We start from the raw sequence: 14,949 nt of genomic DNA, 5'->3' as shown, positions 1-14,949 counted from the left end.
AAGATAATTAAAAGATACAGACCATAGTGATCCCAAATGGGAATATAGTAAATACGAAAGACATGAGAATAAGTAACCAATGTATTATATAAAATCGTTATAATTATTACAAAAAATAAATTTTAGGGTTTGGACCGAGAGGTCACAAATAACCCCTGCATAATAAATCTAAAGAGTCATATTTTTCCAACTGAAGTATTCGAGAAAACAAAGAAAAACAACAATAACCATTTAACTATGAATAATGGACATTAAGTCCTTGATCCTACGCTATGCTAGGTCATCCAAATGAGAGAAAAAATCCATAAGAGTGTCGACCTGTAGAAATTTGTTGGAGTCAAAGTGTTGAATATCCAAGACTCTAAGCTTTCACAAACTCAACAAGGGATGCGCCAAGTTTCCTCCAAGTACCTGAAAGGGGAATGAGTTGTTTCAATTAGTTCCAAATTGAGTAGAAATGAAAATCATGACGAATAAATGGAAAGTAACATGTGGAAAGCCCTTACCTGTATGAAGTTGCACAACTATCCTGAATCTCATAGACTGGCCTGAGAAATAAAAGAAAGGGATGACTAATACAAATTATATCATTTCAAACACTTAAATTACTGAATACCCATGAACATAAATCAAAATAGGAAGCCTTGGTACCTAAAATTGTTGATCGGTGAGGCCAATAGTCTTCTTAAGGACCTGCAAAAGCCACTAGAAGCTAATATATGTAGACAAGGTTAGGGAAAAGAGTCAAAGTCCTAGTTACTAGAATGAAAGCCCAAGGGATGATTTCATCCTTAGAAACCCAAATTCGTTCCCTTTGTATCCAACTATTCAACAATTAAAATACCCTCGTTCATGATAAAAAATAGGTATGACAACATAATATAAGAAAAGATGTGGAGGAAAATTATTAAAAAGAAAATTTGACAATAAAACCCCATTCCACGATAGGGGAAATATTATCAAATAGAATAAGGAGAATGAATAAGGTTTTTAGAATAGAACATTTTACCTATTCGCTGAGCACACAGGAGAAGCCCCAAATCCTCCATCGTCATTACCACCTAAGTGCGAGGGAAATCAAGGTTTTAGAAAAACACAATTACCCAAACTAATTTGTATGGATTGAGAGGGAAAAAAAATACCAATATTAGCTCCTATGCACATGAGGTCGAGTTTCTGAATGCTTTAATGAGACACAAAGTCGAATCTTCAAAACATCACATGCATAGGTAGAATGTGTGCACCTGTGACCATAACAAGTATGTTAAATAACTATGGTAGGAGGGTTGACCATAACAAGTATGTTAAATAACTATGGTAGGAGGGTGACCACATTGAGTTGCGTTACACTTTTTGGAAAATCAAGGGTGCTTTTTAGTGAAAAAAGGATGCTCGATCGAGAAATTTTAAGCACTCGATCGAACAATTTTTAAGCGCTTGATTGAGCTACTTAGGAACTTAAACGTAACTTTATCAAGCATTTAAACAAACCCTTGATTGAGCTCCTTTCTAACCCAAGTTAGAATCTTGATCGAGAGTTAGGGCTCAATCAATCTCTATGGCTCAATCGAGTGCTATGGTTCAATCGAGCGTTATGGTTCGATTGAGCCCTAGTTCTTATTAAAAAACCGTAGATTTTTCCTGTATACTGACAAGCTCATGTAATCTACTAAAACAGGAGACAAGAATCTACTACTTTCAACTAGCGGAAGCCAATAGATCGATGAAACATAATATGACCAAGAAGAAGACAAATCAGTGGCACATAACATAATAAGTTTTCCTGGGGAAATCCACAGCTCAAAACCCCGCCTATATGTATTGCATTAATCATAAATATGAGCGAAGATACAAAGCTTGTTCTCAATAGAACAATTCCGCACAAGTATGTGCAACTTTCTACCTCACAAGCCTGCTATTAGCTAACACTTAGACAATTTCCACTACCTTCCAAGCCCCTATTTCCTTGCGCCATTCCTAGTCAAAGAATCTGGATGAATACAATAAGTTTTTCTCAAAGTTGAGCTCAACCTGCACAAGTATTTCCTATCCTCTACCTGATGACTTCCTTTGGCCAATACTTAGCCAAATTCCTAGCCTTCGAGCTTCTGATTCCTTGCCCAATTCTTGAGAGAATTAGCCCGTATTTAAAGGGAAATTCCTTATCCATAACTGTGAAATCTAACCATAGGTCCTCAACTGATTTCATGCATGATATTTACAATTCAGTAAATCATACAACTGATAATACACTATCCCTGCACTCTAGTCTCAATTGGGTCTTTCTCAAAATTGACATGCATGAGTTTCTGATAATTGAATATTCAGTTATTTTGAGTAGCACTTGTGGATCCACCAATGCACTAACTGACTGCTAATCCTCTACTAGTTAAACAAACATTTAGAACTAGTTTAATTGACTGTAACTCAGTAAACTAAGTTATCTAATTACAACTCAATTTAAACTCATATTGGAACCCTAAAACTTATGGAGAACATATACATGACTACAGAAATACTTCCAACTCGAAAATCATAAGCTAATCAAGCTAATTAAACTTAATTAACTATTTACAAGTTGCTATGAGAATAGAATTACAATTTTAATTAACAATTTAATTCAAGGAAAAATTAAATTGGAATTTCTGGATTCTATTTCTAACATTTCTTGTTGCTATTTTCAACAAAAACCTAGGATGTGGTTTGTGCAAGCCATTTTTCACATACCACGAGGAAAAAGGAGTTTGACAGAAGATTTCTAAGCTTGACCAAGATGGAGGAACTCAATCCAGCTATCCACCAACCCTGCCAATGACCCATAGGCTTAAGCCAAGGTAGGTTTCATATTCTTTTTGTCTCTTTTATTTAGTTTTTATTGCAAAATAAAATAAAATAATTTGGAAAAAGAAAGCCATCATACAAAAGCAACAAAAAAAACTAGGAAAACCACTATGAAAACCACAAAAAACCACCAAGAAAACCCTTGAAAACCACCCAAAAAAACTCTAATTTAAGTTTTTATTTCATTTTATAAGTTATCTGCAATGGTAGCATGTTTATTATGAATATTTTTTATGGTAAAAACTTTACTTTTTAATTATTTTAGGTTTTAAAGTTTTTCCTTAGGAATTTAGTGAAATAAATTCTCAAAAAAAAATGAATTTTTGTTATTTAAAATGCATTTTAAATTTCGAACAAATTTGACCATAAATATGCCAATAAAAATCCAAAACAGAAAACAACTAAACTATAGCCAATAAATAAATAAATAAATTAGGAGCTTTATATTGACATGAGAAATATGGTTGCTCATGGTGAACCTCTATTAAATCAAATAAGAAATTTTATTTCATTTTTTATTTTAAATTTAAATTAATTATGTTTCAAATTTTTTTTTAATAATAAATATAGTAATTTAAAAAAATATTTTACTATAAAATATTAACTAAATTAAAAATCTAATTATTATATATAAACTATATATTGTTGGTAGGCCAAAATGCCCCATTTTTATCCCCTTCCTATCACAAAACCATAATCATTAACCTCTGCTTTTCTACATAAACCTCCTCATTTCTGCACTAGTCCAAGAATACTGTCCATTCCTACATAAACTTCATATTTCATGTTTAAGGTTTATTAAGTGCTTAATTAATCATTTTAAATAGATTTCGTGCCTTTAATATTTCTTGTAACTTATATTTACTTTCCTAAAGTATTTGATAAGCTAAAGTATTACTCGTTATGCTAGCTTGAACTAGTGCAGGGGGATTCCCGCACCACTTACAACTATTCGTTTCGTGATCTCCATAATGGTTCGATCACTTCATGCAGGCATCTTGGTTCACGTTATCAAATTCAGTTACGGTCATCCGGAGTTGAACTCAAAACAGAGGACAATTAGGGATATGGACAAGGATTAGTCTACAACCGCGAATATTTCACACCTCATTATAGTTGTCGGCTTAATTTTGTAATTCTATTTGTTATTTTGTTTCAACCAAAAGGATTGATTTGGAACAGCTATAATTTTTTGTTACGGCCACAAGCCGAAGGGTTGTATAAAATGTAGATTTCGGATAGAACTAATTAGCAAGCGATAGCGATAGCAGATCATATAAATTTCTGGTTCATTTGTAATTCCATTGTCACCCTCGTTCTGGGCTGGACTTGAGCTCAAATGTATATTTGCTGATCGAAATTAATACAAAGAATTGCGCCGTGATTTTCTCATTCCGCGTTATAATTTTACATTGATGTGTTAGTAACGTGCTGAAGGTTTTCGTTTCCTAAAATGGGAAACGAGTTGGTTGGCTAGAGCCCAACCAACCCAACTCGTTTACCCTCTTTATTTGTTATCTTAAAGGTGTGTTAACTTTATTTATTTACCAAAGCGTGGTTTGAATCTTGATTTCGTGCTTGCTTACAAATTTTGATTTGTGTCATTAAAAAAGTCAAGTATGAATGGATCCGTTGTGTGAAAGTTAAATTAAATTGCTTCATATAATTTCGTTGCTGGTTTTCTTTTGCTTGGATCGTGCAGATGAGATCCTTCCTGCACTAGGGCATGCAGGATATTGCACTCTGATTCTCTAGTTCATTTACAACAAATGTTTCATTCTTTTCCTTTTACATGATTCAATCCATTTCTGCGAAGCAACCATTATCATCTGAAGGAGGTATCCCTAATACTGAAAGTTGAATTCTTAAAGATTAAAGATAACTTCAGGAAATAGAAAAGAACACTCTTGCATATCTCAATTTGTATTTGCACTTCATGATTTAAGGAAAAAGCTTAGAAGTAATCTAGAATATTATAGTGAACCGTTTCGAGTTATATTTGTTTACATGCAAAACCCCTTTACTGAAGAAAGTTTCCTTTACTTTCGAAGATTGTTTTTATCTTAAAAGTTTATTTCTATTTTTGAGATTCAGTCGATTAAAGCATTCTTTTCGTGTGAAAGATTATTTCAGATTCTACTCGCACTTCCAATTCTTTTTATAGTTAACATGCTCTCTTTTTTTCCCGAAAGCAAATTGGAATATTTGGTGTAGGAAGCTCTGTTCTGGTACAAGGACTAGTGTCTTATTACAGGAACATAGTGCTCCACACCTTGAGGCTTAGAGCCCGTACAGGAAAATATAAGTCTTCAATATAAGTGTAATTTCTCACATAAGTTCTGTACCTGCACTAGTGCAAGAAGATTGCAAGAGTACAGGAACGACCGCTTAGTGTGAGAAGGAAAATCATTCAGAAGGTAGATATTTTCAAGGGCCCACTTGTTAAACTTCCATCACCTATACTGAGGATAAACATAGAGTTTCACTTCAACAATTAAGATTGTTTACTGCAGTATGAAAGTTCCTTTATGTGATTTCTTCGCAGATTCATTCTTTTACATTCCAACACTAGAATTACTTTGGTGTTAATTGCCTTTGAGATTTTTCTATTTGATTCTGCAAAGTTTCAGTTGAAAAGTAGGAATAGGAATAGGAAAAGTTCATACCACTTACGACATTACCTGTTCTTCGTCTCTAAGTTTACGAAACCCCCGAGTTGACACTTAAGTTTTGAAGGAGCTTGATTAAGTGCAATTCCTGCACCCAACATTTTGGTGCCGTTGTTGGGGAGGCGATTTGAATTGGTAAGAATTTTCCTTTTTTTGCAATAGGGGTTAAGTCTGCTATTATTTTTTCCTGTAGTGTGTTTCTATTTCTTGAAGGAATTTCTAGGTGTTTAGTTATTTTTGAGTTGCATCATTTTATTTGAATTTTGTTTTGTCATTTTTTGAAACGAATGCCTAAAAGAGTAGGGGTCCAAAGCCCACTAGGGGCCAAATAAATACTGAAAATCTCAAGTCAAATCTCATATTAGGCCTTCTTTTGCAGTAGAAAGTCCAAAAAAACCTAGACTCATCATGCAGGAACAATCTACTTGGGCTCTGGTAGCAGCTGTCCAAGTGTGACACAACCCACAAAGGGGAATAAGGGGACTACTGGAACCCATAGTTAGCCTTCTCAGCCTGTTGAGAGCGGTTCAAGTGGAGGAGCAACAAAAGAGATCAAGAAGACCATGCAAAAGGAACTGGTGAAAATCAGGTAAATGAGGAACAATCCACTTTTGGATTCCCAATTGTGTATCTTGATACACAGGTGCAAATGAAAAGCATTTCACCATCAACTCTTCCTCATTCCTATGGTAAGGTACATGAAGACCCAGAATCTTTCTTATTTGAGTTTGATATTTTGTGTAGAAGTTATGGTTATTCATATGATGCCCATAAGTTAAAGTTGCTTCCCGCAACTCTCAAGGATGCAACACTCCGCTGGTTCATGGGACTAGGAGGAAACACTATATCTTCTTGGGAACAAATGAAGAGAGTGTTCTTGTCAAAATATTAGGAATATTGTAAAATTAGAGATATTCAAGATGAAATCTTTACTATTGTGCAAAATGATGATGAGACTCTAGAGGACTACCTAGAGAGATTCTTGTACATCCTCCAAAGGACAAAACACAAATTTGATCTAAGTACCATTAGAACCTTGTTCTTACAAGGGCTTACTGATGATGCTAGGAATAATATAAATCTTTTATGACAAGGGGATATTGCTCAGAGATCTTTTGATCAAATCTATGACTTGTGCAGGAAATTATTGAAGAACCAATATAGATTCGGTAAAGGAATTCAGAATAAAAATAAGAAAACCGAATCTATTGATGCTATGATTATTGGATTAGAAAACAAAATGGACAATATGAAAATTGAAATAATGAATACTGTTAGTAAACAAATAGACTCTTTGAAGTTTTAGCAAAAACTTGTAGAGGAACAAGAGTCATTGTCTATTTTTTGTCCAAAATGTAGAAAAAAGCATCTTTTAAGAGAATGTCCTCTCGATATTAAAGGAACTAATAAATGTGCAATTTGTACAAAGAACCATGCCATGGAAAAATGTCCCTCCATACCTGGGCTGAAAGCTGTACTTGAAGGAGGACAACTCGAAGCCAAATCATTGCATGCTATGGGAGCATGAAGAAACTGGCCTCAAGTAAGTGCAGGTATGGCTCCTGAACTTCCACTGAATTTTTTTGGTTATAATGCACATTCATATTCCTATCCTAACACTAGCCACTCTCAACATTGGCAACATGGGAACCAATATCATTATGGAAAACCCTCCCAATCTTGGCAACAAGGATGGAGAGGGCCAAACCATTCACACCATTCCTATCCTGCACCTATGCAGTCATACCTACCTACATATGCACCTTACCCAATTCCACAACCATCATTCCCTTAGCTGAGTTAGCCAATGCCACCATTGCCTTTACCTCCACCATTTCAACCTCCTTAACTACCTGTCCAACCTTTACCCAACCCCAATAACAAAGCAGTACGAATGATCCACTCTGTGAACCCGCTTTACTCATCCAAATATCAGTCCATGCCAATTAGAGTCAATGATCTCCAATTGAGATCGGGGAGATAGTAACTTCAGAAAACCAAAAGCAACCTATGGTGATTATCATTGAGAAAGGTGAGGAGGAAACTCCTAACCATTCTAAAAAATATGTCACCATGCAGCCTATGCTCATACCTTCTGAGTCTTTTCCATCTTCTTCCAACTGAACTCCCTATCCGAAGAGGTTAGTTGTGGAGAATAATGACCCCATTCCTGAGTCTAGCCTAGCCTTTGAGCTTAGAAACATTTTCGTAAAGGTACCTTTACTCCAAGCTATTAAAGAGATCACCATTTGCACAAAAATTATTAGGGAACTCTATATCAAGAAGCCAGGAAGGAGAAGATTATAACCTCAAGCTATTCAATTTGTTGGTAGAACAGTAGAATTAATGACGGGATGGATGCACTTGGAGAAATATACCGACCCTGAAAACCATGTTTTCTCTGTTCAGATAGGTGATGTCCTTGTCTCCAATGTACTTATAGACCTGGGGGCTACCATTAATGTTATGACCAAAAAAACCATGGATCAACTTGGATTGGTCCATATTCGTCTTACTCCCACTGTGCTTGAACTGGCAGATAGATCTAAAATCAAGTCGGAGGGGGTGTTGGATGATGTGGTCGTTTATTTAGACTCTTGGGAATGCCCCACAGACTTCATTTTTCTTCAGCCAGATAATCCTGTGGGAGGACATCCCTTGATCTTGGGACAACCATGGCTTGCTACAACTGATGCTTATATTGGATGTCGTTCTGGTGACATGAATATATCCCATGGAGATTCTAGGAAGAAGGTCACCTTGTATCCACCCGCTAGATCCATTCAGGAGCTCTAAGACACTTTATGGTTAGAATACAGTAGCTATGAGGAGACTCAACTTGTTTCCTTAATACATCAAAATGTTGAGTTCCGTAGGAGGGTGAGATTCAAGACTTCCTGAAAAATCTAGACACCATGCCCAATTTTGAGTCATTGAGTTAGATTTTTAGTCTATATTTTCAAGACATTCATGACTCACTACCTCCCTCACCACCATCTATAGCAACACCTTTGTGTACTCTTGAGACTGATACCACTCTTGTTGAGATTAGTCCAGGAAAATCCTTGCATATCAACTCAGACTTGGATTCATCCCAGCAAGAGCAACTTGTGAATTTGTTGAGAAACCATCTTGATGCCTTTGCGTGGGGCTATGAAGATATGAAAGAAATCCCTCCTAAGACTTGTACCCACCATATTTATATTCAAGATGGATCCTGGCCTGTTCGACAACCCCAAAGGTGTATGAACTCATGTTGTAAAGGAAGAATTGCAAAAACTCTTGGATGCTGATTTTATCTATCCTATTTCTGACAGCTAGTGGGTCTCTCCATTGGTATTAGTCCCAAAAAACGATGGGAGATTGCACATTTTTATTGACTATAGAGAATTGAACAAAGCCACTCTCAAGGATTACTTCTCCCTCTCTTTCATCGACCAGGTACTCGATACCCTTGCTGGTAAGAGGTAATTTTATTTTGTAGATGGCTTTAGCGATTATAACCAAATACATATTGCACCCAAGAATCAAGACAAAACCACTTTTACTTGTCCATGGGGTACATTTCTTACCGAGTGCTTCCCTTTGGGCTATGTAATTCCCCGACAACCTTTCAAAGGGCAGTCTTGGCCATTTTTGCTGACCTTAAGTGTGTGGAAATCTATATGGATGACTTTTCCATGTTTGGTGATTCATTTGAGGAAGCCCCCAAAAATTTAGAAAAAGTGCTTCTTCGCTGCCAAGAAGCTCATATTGCCTTGAGTGACAAAAAATGTAGATTAATTTGCAAGTCGGGAGTGGTTCTTGGCCATCTTATTTCTGAGAAAGGTATCCAGGTTGATCCTGCAAAAATAGAAATTATTTTGAGTCTTCCTGTACCCAAAACTCAAAGGAAAGTGAGAGGTTTTCTAGGACATGCGAGCTACTATAAGAGATTCATTGAGAATTTATCAAGGATAGCTACCCCCCTTTTCCAACTTTTGGCTAAAGATAGTGAGTTTTCTAGGTCCACAACTTGCCAATAGTCCTTTGAGACATTGAAGGAAAAGCTAGTTCAGGCACCAGTTTTAAGAGGACCAAATTGGTCCTTGCCATTTCATATTTCCTCTGACGGCTTGGATACTGCTATTGGCGCAGCTTTAGGACAAGAAGAAGACACATAATCTTATGCTATTTATTTAATTAGTAAAAACTTGTCACCTGCTGAACTAAATTATACGGTTACTGAGAAAGAGTTTATAGCTGTAATTTTTTCCATTAATAAATTCAGACATTATATTATAGGATATGAAGTCTTTATGCATACTGACCATTCCACAATAAGATATTTGATGAATAAACCATTAACTAGTGGTAGAGTGACTAGGTGGTTATTATTGTTATAGGAATTTAATATTACCATTATTGATAGACTGGGAAAATCTAATGTAGTAGCAGATTACCTTTCAAGGTTAAATAATCCCAATGAAGAAATTCCTGTTGATGATGATTTTTCTGAAGAACATCTTTTTGTTGTGTCGACAAAATACCTGTGGTTTGCTGACATAGCTAACTATTTAGTCACTGGAAAATTACCACCTCACTTATTCGCTCCTAAAAAGCAGAATATCATACAGAGAAGCGCTGCATATTCCTAGATTCAAGGAGACCTCTTTTACACTGGAGCAGATCTTCTTATCCATATATGTGTAAGAGAGGAATAAGTGTTTGATATTTTAAAATCTTCCCATGATGAACCTTGCGGAGGTCACGTCGCCGATAAGCGTACATCATACAAAGTTTTATGAGTTGGCTATTTTTGGCCCTCCTTGTTTAAGGATGCGAAACAATATGTCAAGCGATGTGACAGCTGTCAACGAATTGTCCAACCTAATAAAACCAATGAAATGCCTTTATGTCCTCAGGTTATGATTGAGAATTTTGAAAAATAGGCCATTGATTTTGTTAGGACTAATAAATCCAACATCATTAAATAAAAAGCATATTTTGGTTTGTACAATTTTCGTTACAAAATGGGTAGAAGCTAAAGCTGTTTCTTTTGCGATTGAAAGAGTTGTTGTTGATTTTCATTTTACTAAAATCTTTACTAGATTTGGTGTGCTTAGAGAATTTGTTTTTGATAATGGACCACAATTTATTTCTAATTTAGTATAGGGTGTGATGGAGTAGTACAAAATCCGGCACAGGAAATCTACACCATATCACCTGCAAGAAAATGACCAGGTGGAGTCCACAAACAAGGTGATTGAGTCCATCCTAAAAAAGATAGTAAATATTCACAGAAAGGATTGGGCTGAAAAATTACTAGAAGCCTTGTGGGCATACCGAACCACTTGGAGGAACAACAAAGGACACACACCATATGAGCTGGTGTATCGGAAACAAGTCCTCTTGCCGATAGAATTCCAGATCAAGACTTTCAGGATTGCAGTCCAATTGGGGCTAGATATATTTGAAGCACAACAACAACGTCTTATATAGTTGAATGAGTTAGATGAATTTCGAAAGGATGTTGTTCAACAGAACATCTTGGTTCAACAACAATGCAAGAATTGGCATGACAAGTCTATCCAGAAGAAGCAATTCCAACCAGGTGACTGGGTACTCCTTTATGATTCTAGCTTCAAATATTTTAAATGGAAATTGAATACACACAGGATGGGACCTTATGAGGTTGTCAAGGTGTTTGAAAATGGAGCGGTAGAAATTAAAATTATTGATGGATGAAATTTTGTGTTCCTAGTAAATGGGCATAGATTGAAGGTGTATTTTCAGCCCCTTACTAAAGGAGATTTTATGCAGTAAGTCCAACAACAATCTGAAAAGGAGTTGGTAGGTGGCAACACCAACCTATTGAAGATTTGATCCTTTCTTTCTTTTCCTCATTGAATAATAATAAAAAAATGACAGAAATAAAAAGTGTAAATTTTTTTCCTGTACTTATGAAAATCAGTTGACTGACATGATTGTAGAAGGATCAACCTGAAGACCAGCATGCTGGCAAGAAGATCAAAATTTCAATAAAAAGGGAATGTTACTTGTTTTTTTAGATATGTTGGCTATCACCAAGAAGAAGCAGGTTCAAGGAACCCAGTCCTTACCCAAGTTTGGGGTAACTAGCATGGAAACTTTTACCCAAGTAAACACTTAATTCCTGCTGCAATTACTTTTTCCGGCACCAGTGCAGGCAGACCTTGAAGATAAAATTCTGCCTTTCTTCTATTTTCCGGTTTCGTAATTCCCGCTATTTTTCTTTTCTGAATCCCATAATGAATCACCCTCTTTTTTATTCTAAGAAAATTATCCCTATCCAATTTCGTAAAATCCCTCTTTTCCCCCTCGAATTTGTTTTCCCACATCCCATTCTCGTTTATCCCCCTTGGTAGTATTATTCTTGGAATCCTTGTTATGACACTCCTTCCCATTCTGAAAATTACCCCTTCCCACTTCTTTGTTCCCTCATGGATCGATTGCAGGATCTGATATAGTCATATCAAAAGGCATGCTCAAGAAACACCAAAGAATGGTGTTGGGTCTTGAAAATGTTATTCATTTCCATTACACTTTCACTATTATGTCCATTATATCACCTCCATTTCACCTCCATTTCACTGATATGTCACTACATTCATCCCACTTTCATTATCATTGGGTCACATTTATGTTTTTCCAAACTTTATTAATTCTTACCCCTTTTAAGTGAATTTGTGGTTAAAAATTAGGAAATAATGTGCATATGCTTATACCTAACAAGTGGGTTGAGATTGTTGACATGTGTAGGTCAAAAGGAGGCTTCTAGAAGACCCTTATGTGGCACTCTAAGGCCAAATTCGAATTTGAGTGGAGAGAATCATGAGATCATGAGGATATGTGTCACATCTCCTAATTGTATTGTAACTCTAAAAAGACATGTGTCTTATCAGTTCCTATTTTGATTAGGACTCTAGAGGTAGAGGGAGAGATTCATGGACTCTCATTAATGAGATGGCTTCTCATCTTTTTGTATAAATACGAGATCTCTCTCCTTCATTTGTTAGTTTTTTAGCTTAGAGTTTAGAGCTTAGCTTGTGAGTCTTAGCTTAGCTTGGAGTTTGTAGTTATTCCTTGATGGCTTTTGAAATCTTTGGAGAGCTTTTTTGTACTTCGTAATTTTGAAGAATTTGAATAAAGCTTTGATGTTCTCAACATGGAAGGAGATGTGAAGTAGATGCCATGGAGCATATTAGAATGTAAGGTAGAGTAGATTTCATTTTTTAATTTTGCTTTGGTTTCATTATGTCATTTGATTGCCTTCAAGTTTGATAGATTAGATTTTCCATTCATGCAATTTTAATTCATGTAAGTGTGTTCAACCGATTGATTGTAGATTAGTTTTTCTTTACATGTTTTTGCATCAAATAGTGACATGAGATTTGCCTCTGCTGACTTTGTTTTTTTTAGCTTTTCAATTTCAGTTATGCTTTCATTTCAGTTTTATTCATTTTCTTTTTTCAGTTAGTTTAGATATCAAATTCCTCATATCATTGACGATTATCTCCGAAAGCCATAGCTTAGATTACCTGGCGAGGAATCGAACTATGAATGATGTGATTTGATTTTAGTTTTACTTTTCTGCAATTAGATATCAACTTGCTCATATCATTGATGATTATCTCCGAAAGCCATAGCTTAGACTACCTGGCGAGGAATCGAACTATGAATGATGTGATTTGATTTTAGTTTTACTTTTCTGCAATTAGATATCAACTTGCTCATATCATTGACATTTATCTCTGAAAACCATAGCTTAGACTACCTGGCGAGGAATCGAACTATGAATGATGTGATTTGATTTTAGTTTTACTTTCCTGCAATTAGATATCAACTTGCTCATATAATTTACGATTATCTTCGAAAGCCATAGCTTAGACTACCTGGTGAGGAATCGAACTATGAATGATGTGATTTAATTTTACTTTTATCAGTTTGCAGTTTTTGATTTGTTTGAGTGCAATAGCTTAACTTTTATTTCCATATTTAGACAAGCAGCAGATATAGTGATTTCATTATCAGTATTTCATCTTTATTTATTTATTTAAGTAGCTGCATATTTACACTTTTGTTCAGGTACTGATTTGATCAATAGCAAGTTTTGAGATCTTTTGAAGTGCTAAGTTTTGGAAGTTACCATTAGGGACATAAACCTTGTCTTGAAATCTCTACCCATACTTGACCTTTAAAAGTATTCTTAAGACTTTAGAATAGGATTTCCATTTGCATTAGGCACTTTAGGAAACCAACAAAAACAAAACCCCAAAACAAAATAAAATCTATAAAACAATGAAGTAAGAAAAAGGTTAACTAAGCACATATGGTGCACCACACTTCATTAGTTTACGATACCCGGATTGATAATTTATGTAGAGAAATTTAAGACGTTAAATTGACTAGACATTTTCGCGTTGTTGCCGGGGAAGTGTAATTAGGAGACCTTATTTCTTACATCTAATTTTTTTTTTTAATAATTCTTGAGTATGCTCTCCAACTGCAGTTTGTGTGATTCGGAGGATCAAAAAAAGGATTGTTATGTAAAAAAAATTAATAATTCTTGAGTATGCTCTCCTCCTGCAGTTTGTGTGATCTAGAGGATCAGAAAAAGAATTGTTATGTTAAAAATAAAATAAAATAAAAAGAAAGAAAGAAAAAAGGAGACAAAATAAACTTCATCATTTCAATTGATTCAATAAAAATAATAATAATAATAATAATAATAATAATGAAACCCAACTGCTTTGATAGGTTCAACTGTCCAACATTGACTGGTTATGGTTTGTAGTGGTCCTCAAAACACTGTATCCTGTTTTAATAAGGTTTTGCAACTTAGCTGCGGAATGTAGCCTGATTCCGCAACTAGTTGAGAATTCCGCAGCTGATTTCAAGGTTTAGCAGGTTACATGTGTCCAATGAAGAAACCGACCACATGGGAATCTCCAGAATTGTTCCGACATGGATCCTATCTTACTCACCCAGCTCAGATCAATAAAAAAAACTAGCCTAAGACCTCAGTCAAAGTCCTGTTTTTAGCATGTTTTCTTTGAAGATTTTACTGCTTGAAATTGAAAATCATTAATCATTTTTATAAAATTTCACAATTTCAGGGAAGAGAAAAAATCTATGGCTATCTCCAATTCCAGTCTCCACTATGGCCTCAATAGAAACCTATATTCTTTGTGGTAATTTTGGTACTGATATTAGATGTTGATTTGGGTACAAGTGCCATTTTTCCCATGGTGAAAAGGAGCTTGGGAAGATAAATGCAGTAACACACAATCTTAAATATGATCTGGAAAGAAGACTTTTTGGTAGTAGGTTCCCAGTTGGTGGCTTAGATGGAAAGTCTGGAGGTCGTCCTAGCTATCGTGAGGTTACTCCTCCTAGTATGGCAGCTGTAGCTACATTT

Source organism: Pinus tabuliformis, chromosome 6, assembly GCF_031772625.1.
Source record: "Pinus tabuliformis cultivar Carrire ecotype Pingquan chromosome 6, CPIR1, whole genome shotgun sequence".
Classification (NCBI taxonomy): Eukaryota; Viridiplantae; Streptophyta; class Pinopsida; order Pinales; family Pinaceae; genus Pinus; species Pinus tabuliformis.
This window is presented reverse-complemented; position numbering follows the sequence as displayed.